Source organism: Natator depressus, chromosome 12, assembly GCF_965152275.1.
Source record: "Natator depressus isolate rNatDep1 chromosome 12, rNatDep2.hap1, whole genome shotgun sequence".
In the NCBI taxonomy this organism is placed as follows: domain Eukaryota; kingdom Metazoa; phylum Chordata; order Testudines; family Cheloniidae; genus Natator; species Natator depressus.
In genome coordinates this window covers 17,807,910-17,820,205 of record NC_134245.1, presented here as the reverse complement: position 1 = coordinate 17,820,205, position 12,296 = coordinate 17,807,910, and the positions used below count along the sequence as shown (strand labels likewise).

At 42.0% G+C, this 12,296-nt stretch overlaps 2 long non-coding RNA genes across 3 annotated transcripts in view; one reads left to right on the top strand and one right to left on the bottom strand.

Annotated features, from left to right (window-relative positions):
• The window catches only part of LOC141996841 (uncharacterized), a 209,182-nt gene that overhangs the window by 53,810 nt on the left and 143,076 nt on the right, over positions 1-12,296 (bottom strand). For both annotated transcript variants that reach the window (XR_012641619.1, XR_012641620.1), the window contains exon 3: positions 5,561-5,605. This is a non-coding gene — a long non-coding RNA (uncharacterized LOC141996841). The remainder of the gene's footprint in view (positions 1-5,560; positions 5,606-12,296) is intronic.
• LOC141996842 (uncharacterized) overlaps positions 1-12,296 on the top strand; it is a 185,241-nt gene that overhangs the window by 52,928 nt on the left and 120,017 nt on the right. The gene's annotated exons all lie outside the window — the stretch shown is intronic.

Below are 12,296 nucleotides of genomic sequence, written 5' to 3'. Positions count from 1 at the left end.
ATGGCTTGTGATCCAAAATTACGTCACTAGAACACCTCCAAGAGTCATGTGGGAGGCCCAGAAGGGGTGATGGTGGTGTGGGGCCATTGGGGGAAAAAGGGGTTGTTGCAGAGTCCACCCTGCATTCACCTTACAGTGGTGGCAGCTCTGCAGTTCTGGTCACACACAATTGGCTGGGCTTGGCTCTCTGCTCCAGGCATTGTGACCTGGTGCACAGAGTTGCAGTGCCTCTCAGGTTTGACCCAGCTGCCTGTCCATCATGATGATGGAGGGCCAGCTGGAGGAAATTTTAGTAGTGGCACTGTAACCCCATGTGCCAGGTTAACAACGCCACTCTCACAGATTTGGTCCAGCCAGCCCCCATCTGGGCTAGCTGGGCCAAACCTGAGTGACATTGCAACCCCTTAGGTTGTAACACCCGGTGCAGGAACATGTGCCCAGCTAGCCCTATGGGACAAGAATTGCAGGACCTACCGCTATGGTACATATGGTGCACTTATTTAGTACTTATATTAAGCATTAAGATAATATCTTATATATTGTTGGTAAGAAATATTTAGTAAGTCAGATGTTTTTGGCACTAAATCTATTTACTGGGTCGCAACAGGCCATCAAGGTTTACAAATGGATCCTGAGTCCCAAAAGGTTGAGAATCACCACATTAGCCAGTTCATTACAATATTTTTCATTTATATATGGTACTTTTCAGTTTGAAGTACCCCAAAGCACTTCACATAGGGCCAGATTCTCTGGTCCACTAAGTTCAGTTTGTATCATGTACACCACTCCAGCTGCCTCCCAACCCTCACCATAAGGAGAGGGGGTAGGTATGGTGGGGTGGGAGTGTGGCAAAGAGAAGCTCTGCTATGCCCAGTTCTCCACTGGTGTAACATCCCGGGAGAACCTTATGCTAGTGGTGTTTGAGCTGCTCCCTTGCAGCATTGACTATGTTGGGGTTGGCAGTTCAGGATGAGGTAGCTGCAAATGACTCCCTAACATATTCCCTCCCTCCCTGGGTCTGAACAGAACTCCGCTGCAGTCAAGAATCTGGCCCATAATGTATACGTACAGCACGTCTGAAAGGCAGCTTTGACATAACTAGCACACTGTACAACAAGGATAGAGGGGACATTCTGGGCAAAGATACTCCTCCAGATCTCTCCTCTTATGAAAAGTGCCATGGAATCTTCAGTGTTTATCCAGAGCAAACAAACTCTTTGTTTAGAAAGACCCCGTACAATAAACTATACAGAACTCAAATTATTTATTGTTTCTTGAAGGATAAATTGACCTTTCCTGGTATTCTAATCTGTGGTTCATGTGGTCTAAGTATTTCACACCTGAGTTTCAGGTGTTTTGCCATCCCCTCAGAGATGAGATGGTTTATTCATCTAAGTGTCTCAGATCTCTCTAACTCCTTAAAAGAAATCTGCTGCAATAGCATAGAACAATACAAAGTAGAGATTTTCAGCCTATTTCTGGTGCTTAGATACTAAGGTGAAAGGAGCTTTTACAAATACCTAAGAGAGATCTATTGTGTATTAAAAGAAATAGATCTCTTCAAGCATCCCAGCAAATGCTGGATTTCTCATTGTGCTTGTTCTGGATTTTTGGCCATTTCTCTTCTAGTCCAGGTAAGTCACCGCTTGTTAAAGTTTTATGAACTGAAACTGTTTTTGCTTAACATACAATGTATATTATGTTCATGTTGCATCTAAAATCCTCTACTGAAATCCCCACAGAGCTGTAGAATGAAATTAATGAAACAGAACTTAATGAGTATAATATCCATTAAGGTCTACCCTTTTAACCCAAGTAAATACAAATCAACCTATTTCATTACCTTAGCTCACAAATGGTTGTCATGCTCCTTTCTTTAACAGATTTATACTGCTTTCCTTTATTGCCTAAGTAGGCTTTTCCCGTGTTTCACCCATCTTTCGTGTATGAAAAATCTGTCTGAATTACCTTGTTGTTGTCTAAGCTTCTTAAATCCAGTGCAGAACTTTTGTTTCTTTATCAGAGCACACATTCATCAAGCAGACGTCTACAGTCTTCTTGTTATAAGCAAGGTCATCAGCACAGTAAAGTTCAAAGTAGGCAAGCTAACCTCCTATTAACCATGACATAATTAGACAAAGATGTCTTTCCTGATTTCTTCATGGTGTCAAGCATCCACAGCTTCATTTAAAGCCTACTGTTTCTGCAAATGCACTTCATCTCTGAAAATTAGGCCTTTATGGGGCAGGGAATTCTTCCTTCTTTATCCAGGCTCTCTCTTTATGTGAAATTCATAAGCTCTGCCTAAGACCTACCAAAGCCCTGAATTTAGGGTCAAAGTGATAGAGTGCCATTGTGTGGACCATCTGCATGGGAGTAAATTTCACTATCAGTAAAGATGTTCGGTGTGGACATCCAACATCATAATGAAAAGTACAAAATTAACTAGAGGAAAAATTCATTTTACATTTACTGGGCCCTATACTCAGACCTTTCATAAATAAATGAGGAGGACCAAATTAGGCAGTAAACAAATTAAAAACTCTTCTGCCCCAACTACTTTAAAATATATATAACTTTAAAGATTTTTTTTAAAGTTAACACCCAGGCTTAGGATGGAAATGTAGCCAAAGTTTCTAATAATGCCTTTCCCCCCGGCATTCGCTCCTTCATCTCTTTTGCCCTTACCTTTCAAATCTCCTGAGTGGCTAGGAACCAAAGTCCCTCTGATTTTCATTGAAACTTAGGCTTCTACATGCCTATAACACTTTTGAGAATGGAACTCTTAGGGTATGTCTACACTGTGCTTTAAACACGCAGCAGCTAGGCTCAGAATGTGGGTCTACAGACCTGGGCTCGCAGGGCTAGTGCTACGGCATGAAAAATAGTGGTGTAGATATTGCAGCTGGGGCTGGAGCTTGGGTTCTGATGCCCACCCCAATCCCATGCTTCAGATCCCAATCTCCAGCCAGAGCCACAGCAGCTACACTGCTGTTTTTAATGCCATAGCGCAAGCTTGAGTTTGTCGACCTGAGCTCTGAGACTTGCTGCAGTGTAGACATACCTTAGGCTCCTAAGTCATTAGAGCTTTTGAAAAGTTTACCTTTTGGTTTAATTCAGTTATAATGGGGAGAATCAAGAAATCCCTGCATAGCGTGTAAAGAGATTAATTTAGCATCCTGCACATTTGAAAATGTGTTCAGAAAGCACAGTCCTGCTAATTTTCCATTTACCAAAACACAAGTATGTGACAGTAGCACACCCAAACAATATTCTCATATCTTTATCTGAATTACACTGTTGAGCGGAACAGCAGGCATTATAAACTGGCCAAAAAAAAGCCTCACCATATATAGCTAGAAAAGTATTTAATCCATTGTCTAAATTGCTCAAGTAAGCATCCGACTAATTGATTTAGAATTACTTTAGTGCTACAAGTAGTTCTCACTAAGTCTTTATATCTTCCCATTTTAGTGCAATGAGCAAAGTAATAGTTCCAATGAGTTCTAACTGTTACTCCCTCAGCATATCCTGAATCGCTCCTCCTCCATTCTCCTTCCCAAACAGCCTCTCCCTCACTCTCCTTCCAGTTCTTCAGTCTCTTCCACAAATCCTTCATTCTCTTCCTTTTAACCCAAACCAACCCCATTTCTTTTCCCACTCACCCAGTTTTCCCTCCCTAGCTGCCTCCCCACCAAGCACTTGTCTTTCTCTCCAGTCTCTTCTCATTGTCTCCTGCTCAGCATATTCCATATCATCATGTTTGCAAAAGTTGGCCAGATCTTACACACCCACTCTGTGCTACCAACTTGCTTTGGCCTGTGTAAGCTGAAAAGTGGGCAAGGAAGGGTGAAAAGGGTATGTGTCAGGCCTCCATAGTACTGCAGCTTCATCCCTAGAAGCAGTACAGGTCGTTCCTTCTGAGGAACATTTCGAGAGCTAAGAAATCAAGTGACAAGAAAGCCAGTCATATGTCACTTTTCCCTCCACAGTACTCAGTTCTGGACTATTGCATTCCAGTAATGAACTGCTGCCACAATTAGACAGATTATTATCATCGGGTACAACTGTAGAATTACAATACTATGCGTGTGTATTCTGTAATCTTGAGACTGTCATCTTTGTCATGCGCCATATTTCTGTTCATAATGCTGAGTTAACATCTTGCATAGTGTTTGGCCAGCATTGCCAGTTTTTCCAGGTGCATCTTTCCATATCTGTGTGTTCAGTTTTCAGTATGTCCGAGCATACATGACACAGCTGCACTGGCAGTACTGCTGTGTTCTGTGGGCTGGGCTAGAGGGTTTCCAAGCAGCCAGCACTCATGTCAGAACTGATGATTGGTTAAAGAAGCATCCCATGCAGGGAAAGTTTGCATTGTCTGCTCTCAGCAGGACATGGGCCTACAGTGTGGTGTACGTAGTGGCTATTTATGGAGCTATGCTCACTTTTACTTTCTTATACAGGGTCATGGCTGCACACAATAGCAACATGTATGTTTTGTGCAAATGTACAAAATGGAACCTACTGTATTATCAGATGCAGAGGGCCTTTTCTCTGTGATACATATTTAAATGTGTATAACAGTGCAGGAGAGGGTCCAGTCCTGCAAAACAGTGCTAATGTGATAGACCTACCTATCATCACTGTGACATCTATGTGCTAGCTACATTTAGGGAACACAAAGAAATTATCCATTAAAAACCACTGTTCTATTCACCTTGTTATTGTCACTTTATTTAATGGAGTTTTTAAATTAACCTCCCTCCCCTTCTCATCCTGTTATAATCTAATCTCTCTAGGCATTTATGCCACACAGATCATTATTGTATTAGAGCACTTTCCATATATGTTACCATAAATTACAATTCCTCTCTATTTTAAATATTCTTCCTTCTTTTCCTTTTCTCTCCCTTCTCATTTCATGAGAGGTGCTGGCTGTTTATTCTTTTTGTCCTATCTTCGTGGGAGGCCTTGTGTCCTGAACACAGTTAAGATCCTGTTTATTTCAATCACTTATGGTAATCCTGCCTTACAAACCGCTGTCCCAAGAGAACTCTCAAAGGAAATGGCAAACAATAGAAAAATGTTACTTTTAAACTAGAAATGTGTAGCTGGCTTGAATAAAATAGGAAACACCAGACGCACACAAGCACCATGTGAAGCGTCAACCACCTTTAAAACTGTACTTGAAAAGAATAATTTTTTTCAAATTCAGAATTGCTTGTGTAAATGAGGATGTTGTTTTTGTGTTTTAGAACAAAATTAGAAATGCCACAAAACCACAAGAAGGCCTTCTCTTGAGAGATTTCCATCTCACATCTGAATAGTTCAGCTAGGCTTTTGGTGGCTTGTTCTAACTGAACTTTGAACCTTTGGTGATTCGACCACCCTAATCACCTTTCCCCTTCACTGCCACCAGAAATTGAAATTACATCAAACTCTTGTTTTTAGTAGGGTGAGGGAAAGATAAATACATATGGGTCTGAACCAAAACTGTGAAATCCCAATGCCCCCAAATATTGAGGAAATTCCCATCCAGATCTCCATTGGAACTTACCAGCTTGACCGTTCTTCCGCTTCTCCCAGGTTATGATTGCTTTGCCTGTTAAAAGATTGTTCCAATAAGTTTGTATTTGTGTCACACAATTTTTTTTTAAATGCTCTATTTCAAAACATGAATGTATAATGTCTCCCTGGGACTCTGCACCATCACGGTGAAGGATACAAGTGTAGTCCAAGACAGACATGTTTAATTAGTGAGCAAACTTGACATTTTCAGTGTTTGGACTAGACAGGGAAGGAGCCAAGAGCAAACCAGGGATTTTTTTTTTCATATTGCAGACAGAAAATAATTTCTTGAACTCAAAAAAATGAAATGTCTTTGTAAATTCAGAACAGATAAAAGGCCATTAGAGTTAGGGCTCAATACTTGATGACATGTCTAAATACTCCAGAGACTGCTCTAAACAGGAACAAATGTTAGATTACTTTTCAAGAGGTGAAAAGTGTTCGGAAATAAGTGAGGGGTTACAGAGATGGCAGACCCATGGCCTCCTCATTATTAATAAAATGTTTAACCCGAGAAAACTGTGCTCATATTTCAAATCAGTTTCTTTTTAATTATCATTTTATCTTATTATAATTCTTAGTAATTATTTCTATTGCAGCAGCACCTCGGGGCCCCAGGCATGGACAGACCCTAATCTTTTAATTTGTTTTTATGATTAAAAAGCTGGTAACGCTTTATATGAAATGTCTCTAATTCTGCCCTCAGTGACACTCTGGCCAGCCCAATGAAACAATGGGACAGCCAGCTTGACACTGAGGGCAGACCTGAGCTCATCATCCCTCAGTAATGCAGTAGAAATTGCACCCATTTAACTGAGGGCAGAAGTGAGCCTCATATGCCTAGGTACCTAATTGTGTCAGCAAGTGAGAAAGCTAAGTAGTGAACATGCTGTGAATTGGTCTAAAAATAGAGACAGGGCTTGGTTACAGTGCATGGATTCCATTCAAGGGAGGTTCCCTCCTTGCTCTGAACAGAAAGCGGGGTCTTACCTGAAGCAGGTCTGAAATCCGTGGAAATACCCCCACTGAATTCAGAGGGAGCTAGATTGTGCCCATGCTCAGTCATAATCTGGTGCAAATGTATCCTCTTCCTGAGGTTGGAATTTATTTGCAGTTGAAACCACAACATGACAGAAACCTTACCCTATTTGTTCTTTCCAGCCTTGGGTGTTTCTGTGGTTTCTCTTCAGAAACCTCTCTGTCTCCGACCGTAATTCTCTCTGCCCAGACAGTCGCTCTCACCTCCTTTATGTAACCTGGTAGCGTTAGCAAGCTGCACCTGCCACAAGGAGTGAGCCTGGAGTGTTCAAACAGCTGCTTACAGGGTGGGTCAGCAGAGGAACCCTACTGCACCTCCCCATATACTTTTCAATCAGGAACCCCTTGCTCCTCAAGATTTGTATACAGACTTTCACTTCAACTCTAATTGTACATCCTACCTCCTGATCCCTGCTCTCTGGTGGGAGGCAAAGGCTGAGGGAATTGCTCAACCACATACAAGAGTCATTAGAGCAACATCAGGGGATGGAGTCAGATCTGATAATCTTACAGGCTGTTATTATTTGGGGAGGGCCTTGAGTATGGGCAGAGACAAGGAAGGAAATGGGGGGAGGTAACAAGACCCAGTCCCAGCTGCAGATTGCTTTTACAGAGCTCTACTGGGAAGACGGGGAGGAATTTAAACTGAAATCAGATTGCTACCAGCTATATATTCTGGTACAAAGGAGTGATGTGAATGAGGGCCAGGAACTCTTATCTTTGGGATATCTTGGGAAAGGCTTTTGGTGAGGTCTAAAGGCAGCACAAAACATTCACTTGACATTTAACAACCCAATGAAATAGCAAATGTAACATAGAAAACCATCAAATTTACACCAGAGGCATGTTACTTAGTCAGTTAACATGGCACATTGATTTATGCCAAAACATAATTAATACAATGGCATGCCAGTTGAACATTTTAAATCAAACTTATTTTCAGAATAGCACACCTGTAGAGAGGGGAGGTTTGCTCCAGTTCAAAATGTGTTATTCTTGCTTTGTAAAAAAAAAAAAAAAAAAAAAAAAAGCAGAGCTTACAGACTAAGGAGGATATTGGGCTACAGGTCCACTTCTATGGGCTTTCTCAGTGGTTGCAAGGTTTAGAAAGTCTGAAATCAAGGAACTCATGAAATAGGATCTGGGCTGTTCATCTTCAGGTCACTGGTTAGAATCTGGCCTACATTAGTTATAACTGGACAGTTATTGCTATATGGAAGCTATTTGGCCTCATTTCATTATTTTTTTTGGCCAAATGTTCACATCTCAAATACTCCCAATACAATTGGCTCTAACTGAGACATTGTTGGTAGACTCTTAGTACAGAGGTCAAGGACCAAATGGATATGGATACTGAATTACTTTTTCATCCCTAGAAATAGTGTCTGCCGAATAGAGGTGGTACAGTGCATGGAAAACTTGTATTGTGCATACTTTCCCTTTCCTGTTGATAATATGAGAATCCTAGAAATGGTTTTCTTTGTCTTGTGTGACAGGGTCGCGCTAGATGGCTACAGTAGAGTAATAGAAGGCAGATATATTAGCCCCAGGTTAAGTAGGTCCCTTTTCCCTGGGTAAGGTAACAGGGAAGATTCCAGAACAATCAGGAACCTTCTGGAGACAATCAAGACAGACAGGCTGATTAGAACACCTGCAGCCAATCAAGAAGCTGTTAGAATCAATTAAGGCAGGCTAATCAGGGCACCTGGGTTTAAAAAGGAGATCACTTCAGTTTGTGGTGCGCGTGTAAGGAGCTGGGAGCAAGAGGCGCTAGGAGCTGAGAGTGAGAAACACGGACTGTTTGGAGGACTGAGGAGTACAAGCATTATCAGACACCAGGAGGAAAGTGCTATGATGAGGATAAAGAAGATGTTGGGAGGAGGCCATGGGGAAGTAGCCCAGGGAGTTGTAGCTGTCGCATAGCTGTTCCAGGAGGCACTCTAGACAGCTGCATTCCACAGGGCCTTAGGCTGGAACCCAGAGTAGAGGGCGGGCCCAGGTTCCCCCCAAACCTCCCAACTCCTGGTCAAACACAGGATGAGTTGACCTGGACTGTGGGTTCACAAAAAACGGCGAAACTGAGGGCTGCCGTGACGCTCCAAGGCGAGCAAATCCGCCAATAAGCGTAAGACCCACCAAGGTAGAGGAGGAACTTTGTCACACTTGCCATTCATCAGCATTTGTATTTTCAAAGAAAAATTATAGCGAACCTCTTAGCTATTGGTGTCGCTATGATGATTTACACCAGCTATGGATTAGGCCTTTAAATGATTTTTTAATGTCTTAACTGCATAGATGAATGCGCTACATAAACAACAAAACCCAAAAGTTTGGCGTTAGCTGGATGCCATGAGAGTTTCATAGAGATTTCCAGATCTCCACACTCAAATTAGTTCCAAAGACCTCCAGAATTCTGGTTCAGAATATGTGACCTCCAGAAAATTAATGAAGGGGATCTGTTATTTTATTTAAAGAAACTTGTTCACAGATTTTTATGTTTACAGTATCTCTTTAACACTAGCTTACACTATCATTTAGAACCTTAAAGAGTGATTGGGCTAAGTTCATCAGTGATGTACTAAATTGCACATTAGGATATGTTACCATTTTCACACTGGTGTAAATTTATGAGTAACTCCAGTGAAGTTCTGTGTAAAACCAGTGTAAGTGTGATTAGACTCAGCCCCTGGATGTCTAGTGATTTAGTCACAAAGCAGGAATCATTCCCACTGTTGCACAATTTGGAATGTATTATTTGTGGATGTCATAAATATAAAGGGAAGGGTAAACCCCTTTGAAATCCCTCCTGGCCAGGGGAAAGCTCCTCTCACCTGTAAAGGGTTAAGAAGCTAAAGGTAACCTCGCTGGCACCTGACCAAAATGACCAATGAGGAGACAAGATACTTTCAAAAGCTGGGAGGAGGGAGAGAAGCAAAGGGTCTGTGTGTCTGTCTATATTCTGTCTTTGCCGGGGATAGACCAGGAATGGAGTCTTAGAACTTTTAGTAAGTAATCTAGCTAGGTGCGTGTTAGATTATGATTTCTTTAAATGGCTGAGAAAAGAACTGTGCTGAATAGAATAACTATTTCTGTCTGTGTATCTTTTTTGTAACTTAAGGTTTTGCCTAGAGGGGTTCTCTATGTTTTGAATCTAATTACCCTGTAAGGTATCTACCATCCTGATTTTACAGGGGGGATTTCTTTATTTCTATTTACTTCTGTTTTTATTAAAAGTCTTCTTGTAAGAAAACTGAATGCTTTTTCATTGTTCTCAGATCCAAGGGTTTGGGTCTGTGGTCACCTATGCAAATTGGTGAGGCTTTTTATCCAACATTTCCCAGGAAAGGGGGGGTGCAAGTGTTGGGAGGATTGTTCATTGTTCTTAAGATCCAAGGGTCTGGGTCTGTAGTCACCTAGGCAAATTGGTGAGGCTTTTTACCAAACCTTGTCCAGGAAGTGGGGTGCAAGGTTTTGGGAAGTATTTTGGGGGGGGAAGACGTGTCCAAACAGCTCTTCCCCAGTAACCAGTATTAGTTTGGTGGTGGTAGCGGCCAATCCAAGGACAAAGGGTCGAATATTTTGTACCTTGGGGAAGTTTTGACCTAAGCTGGTAAAGAGAAGCTTAGGAGGGTTTTCATGCAGGTCCCCACATCTGTACCCTAGAGTTCAGAGTGGGGGAGGAACCTTGACAGTGGACAAGAAGACTGGTTTCATATAGGGTACTGCCATTTGGATCATGCTTCCCAGCTCAGGTATACAGACACACACTAGTTCTGCTTAGGCTAGTGCAGTAAAAATAGCAGTGTAGCCAGCAGTGGCATGGGCGACAGCTTGGCCTAGCCACCTGAGTATAAACCCACCTGGACTCTTTGGGAATGTACTGGGTGGCTAGCCCAAGCCGTCACTACACTGCTATTCTGAGCACACTAGCTCAAGCAGAACTAGTGCGTATCTGTCTGTTCAAGCTGGGAAGCACCTCACAGCTGCGGTGTAGACTTTTCCTTAGTCCCCCAGGAGATGGAAGATGTAGGTATGTGACGGAGTAGTAGTAAAATTCTAATGGGAAAAGTTGTCAGACTGAAATATTCCATTTAGTGGGACTACAGCATTGTAGTCCCACTAAAGCAATGCAGTGATGGTGCAGTCAGCTGAAAAGGGACTTACAGAAGTATATAAAATAACTCAGAAACCTGGTACTACTCTGAACATCCTGGGTGTCCCCAAGCAGTGTTCACAAAGCCCCATGCTTGTAGCTCAGTGTTGTGGGATGGGCTGTTGACAGATCAAACAACATTTCATGGTTTAAATATTAAGAAATAGCACTTTTTTGGAATAACAGTGGGATGTACTGAAAGTAGAGGAACCCAGTATGCATAGCCCTGCTTTACGAAGTTCATGGGACATTGGGTGTTGATGCTCACTTGTTTAACTATCTCTAAAATTGCTATTAAACGTATCTAAATGTATACAACAGGGGCCTATTTAGAGCTAAGGAAAACCAGGCTTTTTCTCTGTCTTTTGGAATCCCCCGCCCCCCGTCTTCTACTTCCTTCACAAACCATAATGAGCTTAAGAAATGGTATGTGCTGCAGAGAGATGCAGTAGGAAGCAGCACAAATACAGCTAACTAATCAGTTGTTACCTAGATTTCTTTAGGGATTAAACACTATTTTTTCAGAGAGAGGGAGAAAGTTGACTGTGATCAATAGTGGTAATTATTATAATAACCACCCCTCAAAAAAAGAGGTTCCTTATTCTCATTATCCCAATTTGAGCCTGAGCCACCAGTGCATCTCACCTTTCCTTGCTATGTCTAAAGCTAGAGTCCACCTTGCCCTGTATCTTGCATAGTCATGTATAACAGTTTAAAATGCTACCATATGAAACCAGTAGTATTTGCATCCTCTTTACACTGTTGTAAATGACTGCCCAAGGTATAAGGCAATGGTGAAATGGGGCCCTAGATGACAAACCATTTGGGCTGGAACAGAGTGAAGTGGATTGAGTGGGATCCGCTGTTACAAGTTCTCTGATTATTGCTTGCTGCCCAGCATTCAGTGATATTTTGATAGTTCATCCAGTGTTAAAAGGCAGACTACTCAATTCCTGCTTTGCAGTACTGAGGACGGTGTTTACTCAGCTTGGCAGCTGACAGTGGCATTTTTGCATTCTTTGGGAGTTCATTGTCCTTTGTCCATTGTCCTTTGATGGGTAATGAGTGATATGGGACAAAGAAGCTGTGGTGATCCAATTTAACACATCCTTCTAATTCAGGTTTAGTGGATGAAACAGAAGAAACTTCAGAACCTGCAAGTAGGGCCCATAGGATTTAGCTAAGGCCAACTTTCTCATCTGTGATCTTGCTTTTTTCATTATAACTGACATTTTTGAGGGTGAGCTTTGTTACAGACTATTAGCCTATGGCAGTGGGCTGGAGAGATGAGACTTCACTGAGATACAGAACACATAAAAAAGAGCGAGCAATTGAAATTACAGGGTTATTGGTATCTTGTTGTCGAGGTAGCTTGAGGTTGGTTATACACTGAGAGGAGTTCAGCTCGCTCTTATGTGCGATATTGTGAAATGAAATCAGTGTCCAGCGTGCCCCAACACTAATTGTAAAACTTTCTGAAAACAAAGAGCAAAAACAACATACTTCCATCATTCTCCCCCCCACCGCCCCCAAC